This window comes from Anas acuta, chromosome Z (assembly GCF_963932015.1).
Source record: "Anas acuta chromosome Z, bAnaAcu1.1, whole genome shotgun sequence".
NCBI classification, from domain to species: domain Eukaryota; kingdom Metazoa; phylum Chordata; class Aves; order Anseriformes; family Anatidae; genus Anas; species Anas acuta.
This window is the reverse complement of record NC_089017.1, coordinates 1,066,782-1,081,998: the sequence shown is the minus strand read 5'-3', so window position 1 is coordinate 1,081,998 and position 15,217 is coordinate 1,066,782.

Here is a 15,217-nt window from a genome sequence, read left to right as displayed (position 1 = left end):
ACAACCCATTGATCTTGATCCCACTATGACCCAGAAGGCAGCAAAAAGTTAAGTTTTGGACTTCTGTGTCTAGCCTGGCAAAGAGCTTGATTTGCCTTCAAACCCATTTTGGAATAATTATTCCTGTTGGACTTCTGTCTAACTGTGTAAGGTGAGACAGCTCAATTATTTAATCATGCCATCACTTTAGTTTGAAAGGCCAATAGTAGAGCAAATGTGCTTTCTCCTTAATTTATTCCAATACTTAACCTAGTTGGTCTGTTCCCTGTTTGTGCATCTTTAGTCATGTATCAGAATATAAAGGATCTTTCCTTCATTTTTATATCTGTTAAATGTTTTGAGTCTCACCTTCAGTAGGTGGCTTTGAAGATGAAACCTTTGTACATTTGTATGTGCCTTTCTACAGATGCAGGCAAGGTGCTAGGTGATGGGAAAACAGATCACTTTAAGTCTATCTTCTTTCATATTAAGAGGCAAAACTTTGCAACTTCAGAATGTATCTGCATGTAAAGGAGAACTGTCTATACCTGCTGATTACTTCTGTAGTCATTTATTTCATTTTCTTTGGGATCCTTTTGTAAGTATATTAACTTTTTGTCAGTACTGTTATGACTATACATGTAAGTCTTTCGTGTACTTTTATACAGTCTAACAACATTTTCAGTTTCTGCTACAGCTTTTTTAGGAGTTGTTCTAAGGTTCATTTAGAGTGTCTCTTATAGATGGTAAAATATTAAGAAAGGAAATCAGGGCAATAAAATTCCAGTCCCCATCCCCAGGAATATCCCTTAGTGAAAGCCTACTTGTTAAAGTGCCTTCCAAACAGACTACAAAACCAAGGTAAAATTAGGAGATGTCTGGAGAAACCTCATACATGAAATTAAGGAAGAATTGTAGAGCTATTATATACAAATATGATGACTCAACCATAAATATGTAATAATATGAACTTTAGGGTGACTGTGGAGTTGTGCATAATTTTATTTGTGAACACGCACAATGATCTCAGAGCTGGAGCTGGTTTGGAAATTACTCTTGAAAATTCCTATGGAAACTTATGACATAGTGTATTTTCTACATAAAGAAAAATCAGCTATACTTTCTTCTTTTAAACTCAGGAGGTTTTGGTTTTAAAATATTATACCTCAAAACAAGCAAACAAACAAGAACAACAAAACACAAAAAGACCAACCAACCAACCAACCACAACAAAAAACTATACCAAAAAAAAACAAAAACAAAAACAAAAACTCCTACATTTTTCACAAATAGCTTAATAAAGTACATCTTTGGGAAAAAAAAAAAAAAATCTATCTATCTATCTATCTATCTATCTATCTATAAAAGAATAGACAGTAAAATATATGCTTTGCTTTATCTGTTTTTGCAATGATCTTGGTAGTTCACAGTACTAGCTTTGCATAGGATATGGAATAAGTTTGATCAATCCACCCCAAAAGATTATTCATTTGGCTGGGATATTAAAGTTTCCTGAAACTGTATTCCCAGAATTTTTTGTCAAAAAGTTAGCAGAATACATTCTGCAGTAAAATGCAGTTCCACTGGAACCAATATATCTTTACATTACGAGAACATTGTTTCAGAGAAGACAGGAGGAAAAGATTTGGTGAAGGGATGAGGCTCAGATAATATTTTGACATACATATTCTCTTTTGGCATTTTGAAGTGAAATGTTTGGAGTGTGTTTTTGGAGCAACTGTTCATAACTATGCTTCTTGCTCTATATTGTAAAATTAAAAACAAAAGTTGAAATCTAAACATTTCGAAACATTAAAAAATATGTTTTTGAAGAGATCTTTATAATGCTTTGGAATGTGATCTTTAAGGTCCTTTCCAATCCAAAGCATTCTATGATTCTGATATAATTTAATTCTTATCTTCTATGAAGACAATATTAAGGTGGCATGTTTTCTCATTCAGTGACAACAGCTTACCTGACAAGATGGACCAGTGGTATGCAGTCCACAGGAGGAGAACAACATTAATACAACAATAAAGACACAGGGAAGAGATATTTGAGTAAAATCCATATGTCAGTTTGTGTTCAGACCAGTCACGTAGTCCTAGACCTGTGTCACATGATGGAAAAACCTGTTGTGAGTGTAGCAGTCACACTTGCGCAACGTGAGTTCAAAAGAATTGAAATAATATTTGCTAAGGGATGGGGAATGGAGACTGCAGCTGTTTGCCCAATAAAACAAATTCAATATCTGAATGAAATTGGAACATATAATCAATATTGGTCTAGAAAGAAAAGCAACAATAATCTTATAGCTCATTGGAAAAGGCCTAGCTTTGTTAACCTTCTGGTCATGCTGCAAAGCCATCTTTTTTTTTTTTTCTTTTTTTTTTTTTTTTTTCCCTTCTGCTCTGCTTAAAGATTTTGAGGGCATAGATTGAGCTTGCTGTTTTGCAGTAATGACTTGTTATTGTTTGTCTCTGTATCAATACTACTTTTTCATGGAATAAGCTATAGGAGGGACTACAGAGGAATAAGGAATGCAGACCACAGGTTATGCAATATTAAATGAATGTAGAGAATATATTCACATAACTAAAATGTGTGCTAGGTGAAAATGGAACTTTAAGATAGAATGTTCATGGAAGCTAGTGACAGATTTGCCCCCAGATTTAAGTATACTTCAACATTTAGGGAAAAGAGAAAGAGAAAAAGAGAAAACTTCATCCAGGAAAGTGACTGGTAATTCTCGACTGAGATGACAATATAAATGCTGTAGGAATAAACATCACCTGGGTGCTGTAGCATAAGGTTTTGGCAGAAAGGGGCAAAGTTGAGAGGTCCTAGGTAATCTTAGTGATCTAGATTCTAGTTTCTTTCTTACAACTCTATACAACTCTATCTTGAATATCAGTTTAACTTCTCAATTTTCTGCTAAATTTGGCATAATGTATGATATTTATGATTTTTATTTATTTGTTTATTTATTTATTTATTTATTTATTTATTTTTATTCTTGTTCTTCCCTATATCCTGGAGTGAAATGAATTCTTCTGAGGTGTTTTGAGACCTAAGAACCTAGCTAAATAGACATTTTGTCTTTAAATTCAAAGTCAAACAGGTGGATTAAAAGCTCCTATTGGAAGCTTTTCAGTCTTTGAAGAATGCAATGGCTTTAGAAGCGCATAAATGTGACTGTGGGTAGCCCAGAAGACTGAGATTTGAGAAGAGAAACATCACTGACTTCTTCAAGAACAAGAAGCAAAGCTGCTTATGAAATGCTCAGAGGGAGAGGGTGAACAGGAAGGATGGGGAAAACAGAGAGCTAAGGAAATGAAAGACCACTGAAAGCATGGGAAATAAAGCGAACAATACCAGGCTGGCATAGATTGAATGAGGTGAAGTAGGTGTGATATACAGTATGACATGTTAATAATGAGTATTTAAACATTTGAAATGAGCATAAAAAGATCATATGTTCATTTAAGGAGATGTATTCCATTTTTTTATCAGTCCTGTTAGAAAAAAAGATGCCAAAGAGGTGATAAATAGTTACTCTGTTCAAGAAAGAGAAGAAAATGAGGGTAAGCCACAATTGTAATTGAATTGCTTTTCAGTCTCACAACCACAATTGCCAATAAACATGTTAAAAAAAAAAAAAAAAAAAAAAGGTGAGAATGTTAAGTCACAGGAGTCAAACTTATCATCTGCTGCTCTTGGAACAAGAGCATAAAATATCACATATGTAACCTTATCTCCGAAAATGTAAGTCAGCTTAGGTTACTAGCCTTTATTTGGGTATATGAGGTATTTGTCATATTCTGTGACTGACAAGTATATTGCCTCTTCATTTATGTCCTTCTGTGCAGTATCTGTCACTCTCTACATTTTACCACTGTAGCTTTTCAAAAATCTTAATGGCAATGTGTAAAGTTTTGAGTCTTTCTCCTAGTGTATTTTGTATGCTAATAGTGGAACAGGCATGATGCATTCCAGTCCTGAGGACAGCCTGTATAAGAAATCACAAGCATGGAAAAATACAAAATAATCAGACTGAAATCATGTTTTCTGGGTGATGGCTGCAACCATCAGGTAGAAGTGCAGATAAGGTTTACCAGTAATATATCTTTTCCAGTGCAATGTAAATATAAAAAGTTCAGACTCACAGTAAAGCTGGATACTGATATTTTATTTAAAGAAACAAAACAAAACAAAAACATTAAATCAGGCCCATTACTTTGTTTGCATACATTTAAATCAAACAAACAACAAAATGAAACAAACAAACAAACAAAAACACAAAAAATCCCACTGGTTTTAAAGGTTCATCAAAACCAAGTTTGAAGATGTGTTCAGGTAATCTTTCCATTCTCTCAGCACAACACATAGATGTAGTAGACATTGTAAGGAACTTTAAAGCCATCAGTAATCATAAATATCCCCTTCGTGTTTTCTGCCCTGCTCAGATTCCAAGCAGTTTAAACATCTCTGAAATTACACCATTCTTCGAAATGAAAGTTTCCAAACCAAGTCTTGAAGAAATCCAAACGTGCCATTTAGCATAATGCCTCACCTGATGCTGAGCTATACACCACCGGCGTGGTAACTGCCTTCCCCTCACTGAATGCAAATGTAATATGCAGCAGTGCCATTTGGAAATTTAACTTGGAGTCAACTTTCAACAAGCCATTTCTCCTTTCTGATGTGAAGGTTTTCTTTCAAAATGGACCTATTTGTGTAAATTGCAGGCCGGTCTGTTTGGAACCTGACTATTTCATGCAGTTGAGGGAAAGCAGGCTAGTGCTTTTTATGGACTAAGCTATCAGGTAGGTACACATTTGACACAGAGTGCGCTGAGTTATCAACTTTCTCCAAGGGCAATCATATATCTTGTATATCCAGAGCCAAATTATATTTGACATTTCATTTAAAGCCAGAGATATCCTGATGCTAAAGCAGAGCATGAGTGGTAAGAGTAGGAGGGCATTCAGTTCAACCAGATGGATGCCTATTCCTGCCCTACTTGTCTGGGTGGTAGACGAGGCCTAATAATTCATCATCACCCTGTAATTTAGCCAGATGGAAATCTCAGATTTAATTCCTTTCCAATGACATTCCTTCCTATGCCTGGCAATGTTAAAGGGGACTAATCTGAGCAAGCTTTAGATGGCAACATAACCAGCAATATTTATATAGTTGGTTGTGAAGATTTCTTTGCTTATACCCAAAGTTTTCACATCAAGCCTGGTTGTTTGCAAATTACAGTCCCAGAATTTCTCAAGCTCAGCCTGTTCCAAATCTCTGCATCTTATCACGGGTCTTCATTACACCTCTTCATGCTCTAAACCTCAAATTAAAAAATAAACTCCTTTTCTGAGGTGATGGAGAGTTAAGTCATTGGTATGTGCATTATAACTTCATTGCATTATAACGAACTTAGAAGCCATCAAAATCCTAAATATGCCCTCTGTGTTTTCACAGAAATATTCAGTTGCTGCAGTGGATTGTGACATATTGAAACATGCTCAAAACTTTTCTCTTTTACACAGTATCACCTTGGAGTCACTAGATATGATCTATACCTATGGAACTAGGTTGAAATTATGTGTTCATTATAATTCTATTAAATTATTTTCCAGTGATTCCAAGTCCAAGGGTAACATCTACAGTAGGAAGAGGTTCAGGATGTGATCTAGATATCTTGTAGCAAAATTACTTTTGTATTTTAATACCTCCTCAGCCATGCCATCCTGGGTCTATTGTGAATATCATTGTATGCAGCATGATTGTTATGAAGGACTATTTTTTTTTCTGATTAAGAATATTGTTCATGGCAGCAAATACTATTGCTGAGTATGAAGAGGCCCTTTATAGATGTTTGCATTGTTTCCTTCATTATACTTTTATTTCACGTGTCACAGACAGGCATATCTCATACATCTTAATTATGTGATTATCTTCCAAGATGGAAACATCTTTCCTCTCTCTGAGGTGGGGGAAAAATGTAGGGGGAGGGAAATCTTGTACATAAGTATAAACAGAAATAGAGGAAGTCGCACCTTATATCAAATTGTTTTCACATTTCCTTCCCTATTGATTTTTCAAAAGATAATTATTGTGGTTGTAGTGTGAGCTGCTCTCATTAGGAACCCATCGATTGTTAGCTACTATTATTGCTTCAAATGTTGGAACTGGGAGGGAAGAGATAAAGGGAAAAATTAGGGTCAATATTTTATTGCTTTAATGTTTGTTAATTGCACACTTTGGGCATGTCCTTCACCATTATTTTTTTTCCTAATAAAAACCCTGGAAAATTAATTATCTTTTTTTATACAATGACCTATTTTATTTTATTAAGGTCAAAAAGGGAATGTATATTCCTTCATAAAATGCAGCCTTGAATTGATTGAAAAGATGAAAGCCCATTCAACTCTTTTATTGCCAAATGGCCATTTTTTCAGTAGTGTCCACACTTACCTGTACTACAAAGAGCATAAGCACCATTCTTCATTTAGCAACATCACTCCCCACTGTATAGTCTGTTGGAGGGTTTATATTAGTTGTGCAGTTTCTTCTAGCTTCACGTGGTTCCCTAGAAAGAAGACAGAAACCCGCAAAATGCCACTAAAACTATAGGTTTTCCCTTTAAATAAAGATAATTTATTTGAAACCTCTGCTAAGTTTAAGGAATCTGGTATTGACTCACTCAGCAAAGCCTGTCTGCCTATTTTGAAGTATTCTCCTGAATGTGAAGGTTTCCCTGGCTCTATTGCTGTGATTGCAGATGACTTGTAGTAGTTAACATACTGTTCCTACAACAGACCCCAGAGGTAAAATGGAAGTAATCTCCAAAGCCCACAGGGGAAGCCACAAGAAGCTACTGGGACATCCCACAAAGACACCAAGACATTAAATGCAGGCATTAAATGTTCATGACTTGAGATAGAGCCTTTTTTTCCTAGTAATAAAGAAGCCTTTCCTAGCTCAAAAGAAGGCACCTTTAACTGGGCTTCCTGGCAGCCAGTGCAGAGGTCAAGGATATAAAGGACACCTCTGACATGTTGAACATATATTTGCAATCTCCTCCTTCTGCTGGTTTTGGGGGACAAAGTCTGGAGACATGAATGAGATCAAGGCAGATTTTCCTAAAAACCCTGGCTTCTTTGTCACAGCTGTGTATGGGAAGGATGGAGGGTCCCCAACTCATCACCTTCTTGCTATTTGTCTACTTGTCAAAAGCCTGGTGTCCCATAGGAAGCAAGAGTTAGTGGATCAAAGTCTTTTCAAAAAGAAAAAGGAAGGAAGGAAGGAAGGAAGGAAGGAAGGAAGGAAGGAAGGAAGGAAGGAAGGAAGGAAGGAAGGAAGGAAGGAAGGAAGGAAGGGAGGGAGGGAGGGAGGGAGGGAGGGAAGGAGGGAGGAAGAAGTCAGGGGAGCTCTTTTCTCATATGTTCTCTTCTGCCTTGCAGCAGACAGAGCTGTGCCTTGGTCTTACAGACAGTGATGGAAGTTACTGTCGCTGTAGAGCTCAGTGCTTGTTGTATGTTATATGGAAGTCTATTCTGAGCCTATATGCAGGGCAAGGATTTTCAGAGGATTTAAGCATGAAACGATGAAGAAATTCTCTTATGAGTCACCTGCTGACCTTCTCCATACCTTGGGTGGTCACGACAGTGACAAATTAAATGACCTCAATGCTTTTATACTCAGGAAATTAAATTCTACATAAAGTTGAATCCCAAATGCATACGTGATTCTGTGGATCAGGTGTTGATAGGCATTTTTCCAAGGCCATAGAGACTATCTGTAGTGGATCAAGAGATTTCATCTGGAATTACTCACTCAGCCCTTGACCTTTGCACAACAAAGCCACCACTGCCTCTCTGCATCTGATCATTTCAGCTGCTGCTTGAAGGATGGCCTGGCTTTTAAGGGCATGTCTACATCATCAGCCACAGATGGGCACATGCTGTGCTCTGAGCTGCCAGATGGGAGCTACCTTTCCCAGGGAGCCATGCAGACATGTAAAAGTGAAACCACTGCCATGCTAATGAGTCCAGCTGGGTGACTTTGTGTCCTACCCAGCTTTAAGCACACACACTTCCATGGAGAGCAGTGAAGTGGTGATCAACATCCACCTTAAAAAGATATTATATTTTTTGGTGCCAGGAACAAAATGTTAGAGAGACAAATTGTTTTTTAATAGACAGCTGGAATACATATTTAGTCTTAGGCTTCCAGTTTGACGTGTCACCATGAATCAGGTTAAATAGGCTTTGATCCCAGAAATAGGACTTTTTGATGTTCTAACACAGCACTGATTTTCTTACAGAGTGGAGCTTCCCTGTGCTATTGTACACTCTATTCTGGCTAACACCCACAAGCTAACATTGAAATCTTTAGGTTAATAACAGTAGCACAAAACCTAATCTGGTTTCAACACCAGACTGAACAGTATTGAGTAGATATTTAGAGCAGAGCAGCCATGAATATGATTCTCCATATTACTGCAGCTACAATTTTAGAGCTTCTCAAGCTAAATGTTTGAAAGCAAGCATGGGGTGCCCTGCGTTTGCTACCACCTGGGTCCACAGTGGTTTGACAGTCAGAAGGAGAACAGATTAGAAGCTCCTTACTTGGAATACAAGCCCTTGGGTAACTAATAGAAAAAGCACTTTTCAGTTTCCATGGGCAATTCATCTGATTGTTGCCTAAACTGCTCTCTAGACTGAACAGTTTTGGGAGAAAAACTATTTGTGAAATGTACGGTAATATACTGACAGCTACCAAAAACTAAATAAATAGACTCAATTAGAGTGACACTAGTCACACCATTTATATGGAGAATTTGACACTCCTGAATTAACATATTTGGTTGGTCTTTTCTCATTATTGTTATTTCCCCCGGACTAACCTTAGCTCACAAAACCTGCCAATAGCAGCGGGACCTGTTTAGATGTGTCTCAGCATCACTTCTTGGAGCGGCGTGTGGAAGCATCATGTGCAGAGCAAAGCTCAGCTCTGGTTAGCAGGAGCATTAAGCCATTAAACAGTTGGTGAGCATAAAGATCTCTGTACCCGCTCTCTCAGCTGTGGTCCTGCTTAGCTAACAGCAAATATGTGTCGTAAATGCCACATCATATGCCTACGCGCTCCTGCCCTGGGTTAGCATAATAGCCACCCTAAATTGTATTATGCTGTGTATCAGTTGCTCAGTATTCAAGGTCTGTTCTTCCCTAACCTAATATTATGATTTATCCTTGCCTTTGATTTTTTTTTTTTTTTCTGTTGACTTCTAGCTGTTTCTGTGGAAACAGGAAGAGTATCCAAAGATAGCAGTTTGTCTGTAGCATGTCTGTGCATCCGTATGTCACATCTATATGGCCTAGAGGCATTGACGTGTAAAAACAAACACTGCAAGAGGGAGCGTTTGCATGTTAGACAATTGCAGCAGTCACTGTTCTTTTAGTCTTAAATAAGAAGACTCACAGTTGGTATGTGCATGGATGTCTTGAGCTCTGTCTTAAATGTCATTTTTCCTGAAGGATATTCCATGACTCTTTATTCTGGACTAAGAAATAATATTTACTTATACAAAACATTGCTTTTTTTTTTTTTTTCTTGATTATTCTTTTTCTATGGAGGATGATTAGAAAGCTTGCTTTCTCTGTCATACTGGCATCATGCCTTTGTATCCCCCCTCTGTATCTGCAATCCCAAGCAATCTGTGTAGCTCTGTCCCCATTTTACAAATCAAGTGAAAGACGTTTTGAATGCTGGGTGCCCAGCCTTCCCCCTGCCCTGGCTGCACGATTCAGGTGCTTGTACTGACTGCACTGTGAGAACTAGTCCTGCACACATACTTGTCTGGATGCAGCCTTCAGCACCAGTTCCTTGATTTCCCATCAGTCAAGAGAAGTAAGGGTGCTGTCCTAGCCAGCAGCTCTGCTCAGACTGCTCTCTTCGAGGCATTAGTAACATCTATTTTTATTCCTGTAAATATTAAGTGCTGAAGATAGGCTGGTAAATGTGGCTCTGAATACCCAGAGCAGCCTGGTAGACACCTAATAGTTAGGGGTGATTTATGCAATAACCTTGCACTTACCCCTGTTTAGGATTGCCTGTGCCTGTGTTCTGGGGCAGTTTTTTTGTACCATTAACTCATTTCAACCACTGATATGCTCTGTATGACTTTTCTGGGAAGGCAATTGCAAATCCTGGTGGCAAGAGCTGGAACTGAGTGCAAAACATTCCTGTAAGTCTAAAAACACAGACATCATTTCCCTGCTGATGTGGTATAAAGAGGAGAATTAGCGGCTAATCCCTTAAGAGAGACTGCATTTCTGTGCAGGGCAAAGAATATCAGCCCCCTTAAACGTCCTGTGTTTAGACAGAGATTAGGGCTCCCTTGGCATCAACTTTTTGTCATTCAGTCCTTTTTCACCTGCTCTGCCGTGAGCCACAGCTCCCTCCAAAGCCGATTTCAGCATTGCCTGCCTGTTCTGCTGCCCTACTGGCTCCTCCACCCTGCAGAGTGGTGCAGGATGTGCAGTGCAGCTGGCAGAAGAGCTGGGAGGGCAGAGGAAACAGGTTTAATTCCCCTGTGCACTGCGCCATTAATGTGTGCTTTCACCTCACCAGGAAACAGCAGGCTTGGTCACCTTTTTGCTCAGGTACCTCAATGCTTCCCTATCCTTGGAGATTCAGTGTTGACATTACCACTCATGCACAGGCCTCTTGTGCCCCAGGAGGAGAGCTGCAGTGCTCTGAGATGGTCCACATAGCAAGTAAGAGCTTAGAGATGTCAGCAGAGACATGAATTTCTTTGTGGGTAGCACTTTGTAGGAAGGGAAAGGCCTTTCCCAAAGGAGCTGAAAGATGGCAAAGAGCAGTGATGGTGGGAACTATTCCTGCTCCAGAGCCCCCTTGTGAAGGCAGCCTAAACAACTTTGATGAATATCACACAGAGAACCCGTAACCCAGGTATCAATTCCACCTCTTAACTACCAATTAAAAACTGAAATTATTCTTCTCTCAAAAGTCATATTCAAGTTTCATACACGGGGAAACTGAGTCCTGGTGTTGTAATAGCGCAGCCATCATTCTGCAATGGAACTGGCAGCAGCAGTTTCCTGGAACTTGGTCCATCTTCCATAAACATCCCACCTTTGGGTGGATTTTAAAGCAGGGGCAACTGAAACCATGTCTCATTTGCTGTGACAACACTTGCTGAGAGCTGTGCAATAAATAATAGATTCAGAAAAGAGAAAGCAGTGCCTGAGTGCCAGAGAAATCCATCAGCATCTGCTCACAGTGCTGCAGAGTTGTCATATTTATTGAGTTATTTATGAGGTCAAACGCAGACAGAGGAAAACTACTCTCTTGACATCTTCTCACTAGCACCACAGCCTCTGTCTGGGCAGTCATGGCAAAGACCAATTCACTTGAACCAGTGTTGAAGAGAACTGGGTGTTTCTTTGTTGTTGTTGTTCCCACATGTGTAATGAGGTGGCAAGCCTCAGTTCAGTTCCCATCCATTTCAGATAAGAGAAAAGAGACGAAACAATAAATAGGTATAACAGATTAACTGCCTCCTTTGGAAACCCCTTCAGGTTACAGATAAAGCTCATTAGGTGCATAGTAGTCAACGTAATTATCATTTTCATTTACAGCTTTGGGCACTATGGTAATATAGATGATTGATAATGACAAATTCTAATAAAATGTAATAAAATCACTTTCTTTAGAGAGAGGTTTTATAGATGAAAATCTGGATGAACCAGACTCCCAGACTTTTTTTTTTTTTTTTTTTTTTTTTAATTTCAGCGATTTTAATTAAAAATTTGTGAGCAAAAAGAAAGTTTAGAAGGTTCTCAGCTTGGTGTAACCATCCTGTATTCTGATAAAATGGAATTCATTTATTTGCTGGAGATTGTCAAACATCCACTGTCTGTAAAAACACTGCCTTTATGTGTTTACACTTAACTATTTCTGTGTTAGTTTCTTGAAAGAGATTCTCTAAGTTTCCAAAGTTTCCCAATGGATGCTCTTCCTGCAGTTTTCTAAGCAGCAGAATCTGGACTTTGCAGAACAGCTTGAGCCCAAGAAGAAGTGAGCTGATTTATTTATTACTAATATTTATTACTATTATATTTATTATACTTTATTTATTAGTCATTTATTTATTACTATTTTTGTTTAAGTGACATATGGTTAAATAAGAACCACAGAAAACAAGTGTCCTTTGCACAATAAGCTCCATCCCCAACATTTCTGCCTGTTGCCTACCAAGCAAGCCAGAGAGGCTCTGCTGCTGCCACAGGAGGCTGAGTGTGGGGGACTTCATCACCTCCTTTTTGTCTTGTGGTGCCAGCAGAGGCCAGAAACCCACCTTCCACCAAGGCCCTGGGGAAATATATTTTCATTTTTGCAGCACTGGGTCTTCGTGTGCTGTTGGTCTGTCTCTGTGTCCGCATGTATGTCTGAAATTCCTCGCCCAGCAGTCAGAGAGAAAGATCTCTCCAAACCTGACTGCACTGGTCTAAGTTGGTAACATGCTGAGGAAGTCTTGTTAGGGAAAAAGTTGTATTGGAAAAGAAGCAAACAAAAACAAGACTGAAATAGCAAGCAAGCTGTCAGGTCTGTGACCCTTTCATCCAGCCTGAAATAGCAGCCAACATTAAAGGCACCTGTGGGTTAAGAACAATTGCTCTTGAGTTTAACTTCATTATGTCGATCAGTCAGTCTGAGAAAAAAGGTAGCTGGTCCCTTCACAGCAGAGAATGGTGTTAATAAGAAGAGAAGTGATAAGGATGCCAGCCCCTGTTGGGTGGCAAGAGACAGGCAATGTATTGCATGTAGAACATCAGGGAGAGCTTCATCTAATTTAGAAATGGCAAAAGCTTCTCTCTATTGATTGTCCAAAAAGAGTTGGTATAGACTTGGAAGCAGGTGACCTGGGTCATTCATGTTTCTTCTTATTTTTTTTTCCCTCTCAAAGTCCTGCTACTAATTAGAATTTTGCCTGTAGTGAGGTGAGTTATTGGTCCAAAGGAGATGTGCATCACATCTAGAGAACAGCTATATGTCAATGTGCACTAGAGACATCCTAGCCCAGCAGCAATAAAAGGGAATTGTATGCCTTAATAACACTGTTATACCTGATGCTATGGCTTGGCAGTTATGTTTTACATAGCATTAACTCCAGTTGAAAACCAGATACAGTGTGTGTATGCAAGAAATGTGAAAAGCAGAAAGATGGCCTCTGTGTCTACAGGTTTGCAATGTTTTTGGTTTTTTTTTGGTCCAAAAATAAATCAAAAGAAAGACATCCTTCTTGATTGTTACAATTTATGTGCATATGAAATACAGCTGATGCATGATGACTACAGGTATGGAAAAGGAAAATTGTGGAGTGAGCACTGTGGCTTAGCATTACAATATCAGTCCAGGAATCATGATGCATGTGTGGACTGACCTTGCTTGTGCCTTGTTCTTCCCATTTGTAAAGTGGAAATAATGCTGACATCTTTAGCCAAGAATTTTTCTTTGAAGATGGAGAACACTGGGTATCATTAGTTACAAATTTTCTTGAAATTACGGGGAATGGATGGGGTAAGGGTGTAAATATCATGGTCTGGTCTTCCATAAGCAGATAGAATTCTTTTCTGGTTTGGGAGGAATATCTCATTGACTCAAAGAATGTGTGAAACTGGACTTTCAAGTCATGAACCTGTTTCTGCCTTAGACCAATGGCAAAGCTAGTCACATGACGGAGCCCAGAGGGAGAACTTTCACTTCCTTTCCCAAGCAGAAAACCTTTTTTTTTTTTTTTTTTTCTCTACTAACACTCATCTCATCTCATGCACATAGGCAGGGCACTATTAAAACTGAAGTGCTGTGGTTGTATGTATTGTTTCTCTAGTATTAACATCAGAAGTAATTACACTTTGTATCTTTGTATCACTTCTTTCCAGATCACTGCGCATGGGGTACTAAATCTGATACCTTGGATTTATTCCAGTTGTTTTCATGCCAGCATGACTTGCTCTCCCTCAAGTCTTTTCTTTATTTTTTGATATGATTGCACACTTTTTTTTTTTTTTTCTCCTTCTCTCTGCTTAGCTGTTAAGCAGTGTGGTGGCTTTACTCAGGTGGGTGGCTGAGCTCCAGCACATCCGCTCTCTCACTCCCCCTCGTCAAAGAGGAAAGGGGAGAAAATACGATGAAAAGGGCTCAAGGGTTGAGATAAGGACAAGGAGATCGCACAGTAATTATTGTTACAGGCAAAACAGACTCAGCATAGGGTGATAGTATGTTTTTTTACCTATTACTAACAAGCTAGAGAAGTAAGAAACAAATGAAAGAAAATGAAAGCAAATGAAATAAAGAAAACAAAAGCACCTTCCCCCCCCATCCACCCTCTTCCACCTCCTGCCCCCGAGTGGTGCAGAGGAACAGGAGAATGAGGGGGGTTATGGTCAAGTCTATAGCACTTCTTCTCTGTTGCTCCTTCTCGGTCACTCATCCCCTGTGCTATGGGGTCCCTCCCATAGGATTCAGTCCTTGCTGAACTGATCTGGCATGGGCTTCCCACAGGCAGCAGCTCTTCAAGAACTGCTCCAACATGGGTTCGTACCATGGGGTCCATCCCTCAGGAGAAAACTGCTCCAAACTGGGTCCCCCATGGGCAGGAGCTCCTGCCAGACCCCCTGCTCCTGTGTGGTCTCCTCTCCATGGCCTACAGGTCTAGCCCAGAATCTGCACCAGCAGGGGTCTTCCACAGGCCGCCGTCTCCATCAGTGCAGGTCCACCTGCTCTACTGTGGTCTCCTCCATGGGCTGCAGCATGGAACCCTGCTCCACCGTGGTACTCCACGGGCTGCAGGGGGACAGCCTGCTTCACCATGGTCCTCACCACAGGCCGCAGGGGACTTCTGCTCCAGTGCCTGGAGCACCTCTCCCACTATTTTTTCACTGACCTTGGCGCCTGCAAAGCCGTTCCTCTCTCCTCTCACTCTCCCAGCTGCTGTGTGATACAGCATTTTTTTCCCTGTCTTAAATATGCTCTCACAGACCCACAAAACAACATCAGTTATTGGCTCAGCTCTGGTCAGCAGTGGGGCCCTTACCAAACATGGGGCAGCTTCTACATACTTCTAACAGAAGCCACCCCTATGGCCCCCTGCTACCAAAACCTTTTAATTTGATTTAAAATCAAATTTTAAAACAATCTCACAAA